Consider the following 6079-nt stretch of genomic DNA (forward strand, 5'->3'; position numbering starts at 1 on the left):
TTTTCAATGCCCATGACATTTTTACCAATCAATTAAATAAAAATTAATCAATTACCGAATAATTACCTATTTCGGTGTATATAAAGGAATCGAAAATGATATTTTCATAAAATTATTTTAAATCTCATTTTATAACTAACTAATTGTTGTAATGCCACTTTAGCAAAAGTAGTTTTTTTTTTTTTGAACTAGAGATTTCGTATAATTGTTCTCTATTTCAAATAGATTTATTAAAAAAATTATCTCTAGTTTTTTCCAATTATAAAAAATAATAATTAAACAAGATATTGTGTGTAAATAAAACTTTCTAAAAACTTTTGTAATAAAAACAAGATTCAGGAAATGCTTTGAGGCATATATATGATTATTATAATTATTTCTTTATATAAGTGTATATATATTGCTCATTATATAAGTTAAATACACGTCTACATATATATATATATATATATATATAGAAAAATAATTTATACAATATACAAGTCCCAAATAATCATTTTGAAAAAAAAAAAAACGTACACATAATATTCATAAAAAATCCAATTTTTCATGATAAATTCCGTATTTTTTTAAAAAATAATGTTAATATATCTCTTCATTTTGCCCGTTTATATATTTAATTTTTTTTAATTTTTTCTTACTTACTAATTAAAAAAGTAAATATTAATATATTGGCATTTTTATTTTTGAAAAATATTAAAAAATATATTAATTTTTTTTTTAAAAGATAAATTTTACCTAGAAGGCCCAGCTGAACAGCACCCTTTTTTCATATGGACTACACTCTAGCATGAATATAATTATTCTCAAAGAGTCTAGGATGGTAAATTAAAACATACGTTCTTTCTTTTTCTTCATCCTAAAATTTTGAGGGGAAAGAAGTTTTATTATTAACACTTCTTGAAGATAAACATAATTCTGATGCCCTTGTGTACGTTATATGTCACAAAGTTTCATCATATTTCCCATTACAAATAATAATCCATATCCGTCCATGTTCCTATTCTGTATCCCCTCCCTCCACCTCCCCAATTTTTCTGAACACGTTAAAAAATTACCTATAGTTTCTCGTTTGGTTTGGTAAATTCTGAATTCAAAAAGAAAAAAATCTATTCGCCAAAGCTTTTAAAATCTAAACAACAGGCCAGAATTTACAAGTGCAAAAATTTTCAGAAGATAGATCCAGGGTACTGTTTGGCCATCAAGATTTCTCATCTCAAATACAAAATTCTCATCTCATCATTACAACTTTCCCAACTTCTCATACAAAATATAATAAACAATTTAACTTTTTCTTAACTTTTTTAAATTTTTAAATAATAAAAATATTAAAATATAATATTTTAATATTTAATCTTAAAACTCAAAATTCTTATTTGAAAAATTTCATTGGCCAAGTAGAACCTAATGTTTGCAAATAGTGCATAATTTTCTGGGAATGCATTCAATTCTAAGGGTTACTTTCTTTTTTCTTTTTTTTTTCCCCTGAGCAAATCTTGGGACTTGTTCAAACTTCAAACTATGCCTTCTAAAGTCATATCCTCTAAGCTATAATCATGGTTGTTCATCGGTAGATGAATACTACAGAAAGCAGGGTGTTATAATGGCAAAACAAAAAAGAAAGTGACTTTTTTAGACTCCACTTTTTCCTTGTTCCAAGGCAGCAAGACTAGCAATTTAAAATTTGTAGATCATCCATGGTACGTTGCGATCTCAGTAAAAATATTTAAATCCAATAAACGAGTCATGCTTGAAGACAATAAATCTTAGTTAGTCCTCTTTTCCGTCTGAGAGACTGAGATGTAGATCTGTGCTTGAAATAATGCTAGCTTTCAGCCTGCCAAAAGTGGGTAAATTGCAATCATTAGAACACTTCTATACATTAATGAAAGATGAATTTAGACGAAAACAGTGATTCAACTGAATCATCTCTCTCTCTCTCTCTCAAAAGCCCCCACTCCCACACACAACCAAAAAAAACAAAAAAACAAAAAAGCCCACAAAAGTAATTTATTAAAGAAAATTCTATCATGTTACCATCTAACTAAGTAAGATGTGACACATTTATCACCATTGAATTATTTTTTATTGGATGCTTTTTTACCATCTAACGGTGATGAATGTGTCACATTTTACTTAATAAGATGAAAATAAGATAAGAATATAGTGTATAATATTACTCTTTACTTAAGCTCAGAAAAGAAAGACAGCAGAAGCACAATCCATTTCTCTCTGACTGTATGTGTTACTTAGGTGGCCCGTATAATTATTAAGATGCCAATCGATGATCATATTCATTGTATCAAATTCCACAAAACCTTCACTGCTGTTGTTGCCATTACCAACCCTTCCCAGACAAGATGCTAGCAGGGAATGAATATTCAAGATACTGATTCTACCATGAACTACCTGTTTTTGGAAACAGCTATGCCAAAAACACCTGTTAATTGAAGTAGGACAACAAAAAAGAAAGAACTGAAGACTGGCTAGGATATATTTGGGAGAAGAGGTCTGTATGGTTTTGGGGGTAAAAGGCCTTGAATATATCAGGGAATATGGTATGTCTACAGATTTTTATTTTTATTTTTTTAATCAATAAAACAAGGATTTTATTGATGATATATAAATAGGCATAGCCCAATTTCATGGGATATATACAAGAGTGACACTTAAGCATGAGTGACAAGCCATACAAGAGAAGCATGGCTATTGAAGCTGTTGAAATCTATTACAATCGACTAATGGAATAAAGTTCTGAAAATAAAAAGAGATCTAATCTTGTCCATTGACCGTTCACGATTAGTCTGAGGTGATAAAAGAGATAGCATCGTGGAATAAAGTACTCTCATTTCACTTTCATTCATTTGTGATGACGTGTTATTGCCCATCAACCTTTGAATTTTACTTTCTGATCCAAGGGTGATAAAAGTATCACATTTTATATGGTGGGAAGAGAGTATGGTATGTAGTATTAGTTTTTTTGTGATTGTTTAGGAGCTATTGAAACTTTAAAGGATGTGGGATTTTGGGTTTCAAGCGTGACTATATACACCTACAACCTTAGTTGTTGAGATGAGTTGAGTTGAGAATAGTAGTATTTTATGGGTTCTATTGAGATTGATTTAACTTTTTTAGGTTGAGATGAGTTTAACTTTTTAGGTTAAAATGTATCAAATAAGTTGAGATAAGTTTAACTTTTTTTTTATAGGAAGTTGAAAAATTAGTAGGTCCCATTAATGATTGGTTTAAGATGAGTTGAGTTTGGTCCAACAACCAAACACAACCAGTGGACATGCCTTGGTTCTCCATTTTTCCAGTCCCATCATGGTAACATTCTAACAATTAACAACACTTCCTACCAGCGTTTATCAATTTCTTGTCTCCTAATGCGTAAAACCTAGTTTAATTACCAAACATAACGCTCCAATTGAAGACTCAAATCATATGGCCTACACTTCAAAATGACAAATCAATAATATAATTGAAGCTCCATTAGAAGTTTATAAAGAGCAAGAACCTTTCCTTCTCAAGTTATGTGGGATCTCATACATCACCTACCCAATTCTTATCATATGAGGAATTACAATCTACCACCCTTAAATTCCATACGTCCTCGTGGGGCCAATCCGTCATAGGTGGCATGGCTCAAGTCTCACATTTCTAGTTGGGATAGGCTCTGATACCATTTGTAACACCCCAATGGAAGATCCAAACCACTTGACTTATACTCTAAAAGCACTGGTCAATGATACAATTGGAGCCTCATTGAAACATTATAAAAAGTAAGAACTTCTCTTTTCCAGACAACGTGGGATCCCATACACCACCTACATTTATCCTTATCATAGGTATCATACCAAATGAGAAGCATAGGGGTTCCTTTGGTACCGAGCCCCAAAGGATAGGCCAAATAATGCCTTGATCACCAGATGGAATGCATTAACAAGGTGATGTGAATCTCAATGAAATCCCACCCATTTGATTCCGAATTGTGCATCCTGTCTGAGCTGTAAATCTAGGCCAGGCTCAAGTCCATCCCCTTGATCTCTATCGATAGCACTGCCCACTTGACTCGGAGGACTTCATACAGACTTGCTGGCCAGGACGTTGCACATATGGCTACTATGATTGAGGCATGTTTTTGCCCCTCTATGGCTCAAACCCTGACTTGAGAGTGTTTGCGGCTTTCCTCCATCTAGGCTCTACCTATACAGTTCAGGTAAGGAAGCCACCTTCGGTTGCTCCCTTTTACCATTTTCTGCCAATAAAAGAACTATCATTTTTGCCCCTCGACCAAAGAAGAGAAAACTTCTAAGCGAACCGTGTATGGCTCACATGAGTTTTACCAGGCAGCCAATTGCACGCTGCCTTCCTCATTTTCCACTACAGAGTAAAGAAATCACCACCGCTAAACTTAAAACTCTACTTCTTACATAGGAAAATATGATCGACAGTGAAACCAATACAAATTGTTCTAAAACTAAAGAGCTCCATGGCCACTAGAAATTCAATAAATATGTTCTCTGTTCAATTCATAACATTTACATTCCATATCCATTCTGTAGTTCACCTGGAAAACTAAACCCAAAACGAAAGCAACAAAAGAAATAAAAATCAAATAAAAAGGTATCAATCAAAATAGACACCGACCCATGGCTATAGTCCTTAGCCCGAAACCTAGAAATTAAAAAACAACATTTGATTCTTGAGATTAAAGAAAACTCGAAAAACGGTGTCTAGATGTGCTTGCTTGTCCTGAAGCTTCTCGCGAAGTTACGTACACTACGAAAGGTACTTAGTTTGTTTACGAGCATCAGGAATTGTAATTCGGTTCGGGAAGAAACTAAAGCCGGAGTTGAAAATCATCAGGAGGAGTTACCTGAGTGGGATTCGACTTCGGAAAAGAGACTGCCTCGAGCTTCAACACTCTGGCTTCCAAAGCAGCCAATTTCAGCTTCGTCTGCAAGAGAAAAAAACGAAGCCATTCAGAGTTGTAACGAACTTCAAAATTAATTTTATTGTTTCGGTTTGATGACAGAGACCACTTACATCATACACGAGAGCGTATCGATCGCTCCTCAAGCCTCTCCAGACGAAGTGGGAAATCACAGCTCCTCCCACCAAAATCCCTACACCGAACCATAGCAGTCGAGTCTTTAAGTTCTTCATCTCGTCTCTCTTTCAAACCTAGAGGTATCTGAGAAAGCGGGTTGAAATTACACCGCAAAATCAGTCCTAAATTATTTTTATCCTTTTGCAAAAGCTTTTATACAATCGTGTCAAGTAATTATTTTTAAAAAATAAATAAATATAAAAATAATAAAAATAATTAATTTTTTTAATAACAAATCTTACTTTTTTTACAAAATAATTATACGGTATTTATGAATTATGCTTTTACAATTTTAGGTGATTTTACAATATCATGTAATATGAATGTGAATTTTGACACAATTTAAAAAATTTATAAAATCGCTCGTTAAAATTGACCAGTGGAAGGGACAAAATTATTTACCATTTTTTATTAATTCTTTTTAAGTTCGTAGTATTTTTGTAAAATAATGACATACCTACAATTTTATTTTACAAAAATATCTTGCATTTTTAATATAAGAAAATAATTGTATAACAAGATTGCATCTTCACTACTCTTTTAAGTTTTGATCTCTATTATTACTCTTTTAATATTTAATGAGTAATACATAGATTTTATAAAAATAAATTTACAAATTAACATAATTTTATATGATATTGTAAAATCACCACTTGTTTAAAAAAATTAAATTACTGGAAAGAGATAGATTTTATTATTTATTTTATATCTTAAAAATCTATTTTACAATTTAAAATATCACATTAAGATATGTAAATTTATAAATTTATTTTTATAAAATCTCTTTACGATTAAAACGTTTCTCTTAAATTTTGAACAATCCAATTAATTTTATGTATGCTCCACGGCTACACCCCACAACCACCATTGTTGGGGTGGAGTAGCTATAGAACCCGCCCTTGTTGGGGGCTAAGACCACCTCATTTTAATGTTTAACGGCACAATTAATCATCCATTAGCCCTATG

The 6079-nt window shown here is 31.9% G+C and overlaps 1 long non-coding RNA gene across 1 annotated transcript; it reads right to left on the reverse strand.

The window, feature by feature from the left end:
- Positions 1 to 1598: 1598 nt before the first annotated feature.
- On the reverse strand, positions 1599 to 5244 carry LOC122293278. Its single transcript, XR_006237228.1, has 3 exons — positions 5050 to 5244; positions 4880 to 4960; positions 1599 to 1837 (listed from the first exon to the last, which is right to left on the reverse strand). It is a non-coding gene; the product is annotated as an uncharacterized LOC122293278 (long non-coding RNA).
- Between the last annotated feature and the right edge of the window lie 835 nt (positions 5245 to 6079).

The sequence above is a fragment of the Carya illinoinensis genome, chromosome 14 (genome assembly GCF_018687715.1).
Source record: "Carya illinoinensis cultivar Pawnee chromosome 14, C.illinoinensisPawnee_v1, whole genome shotgun sequence".
Lineage (NCBI taxonomy): Eukaryota > Viridiplantae > Streptophyta > Magnoliopsida > Fagales > Juglandaceae > Carya > Carya illinoinensis.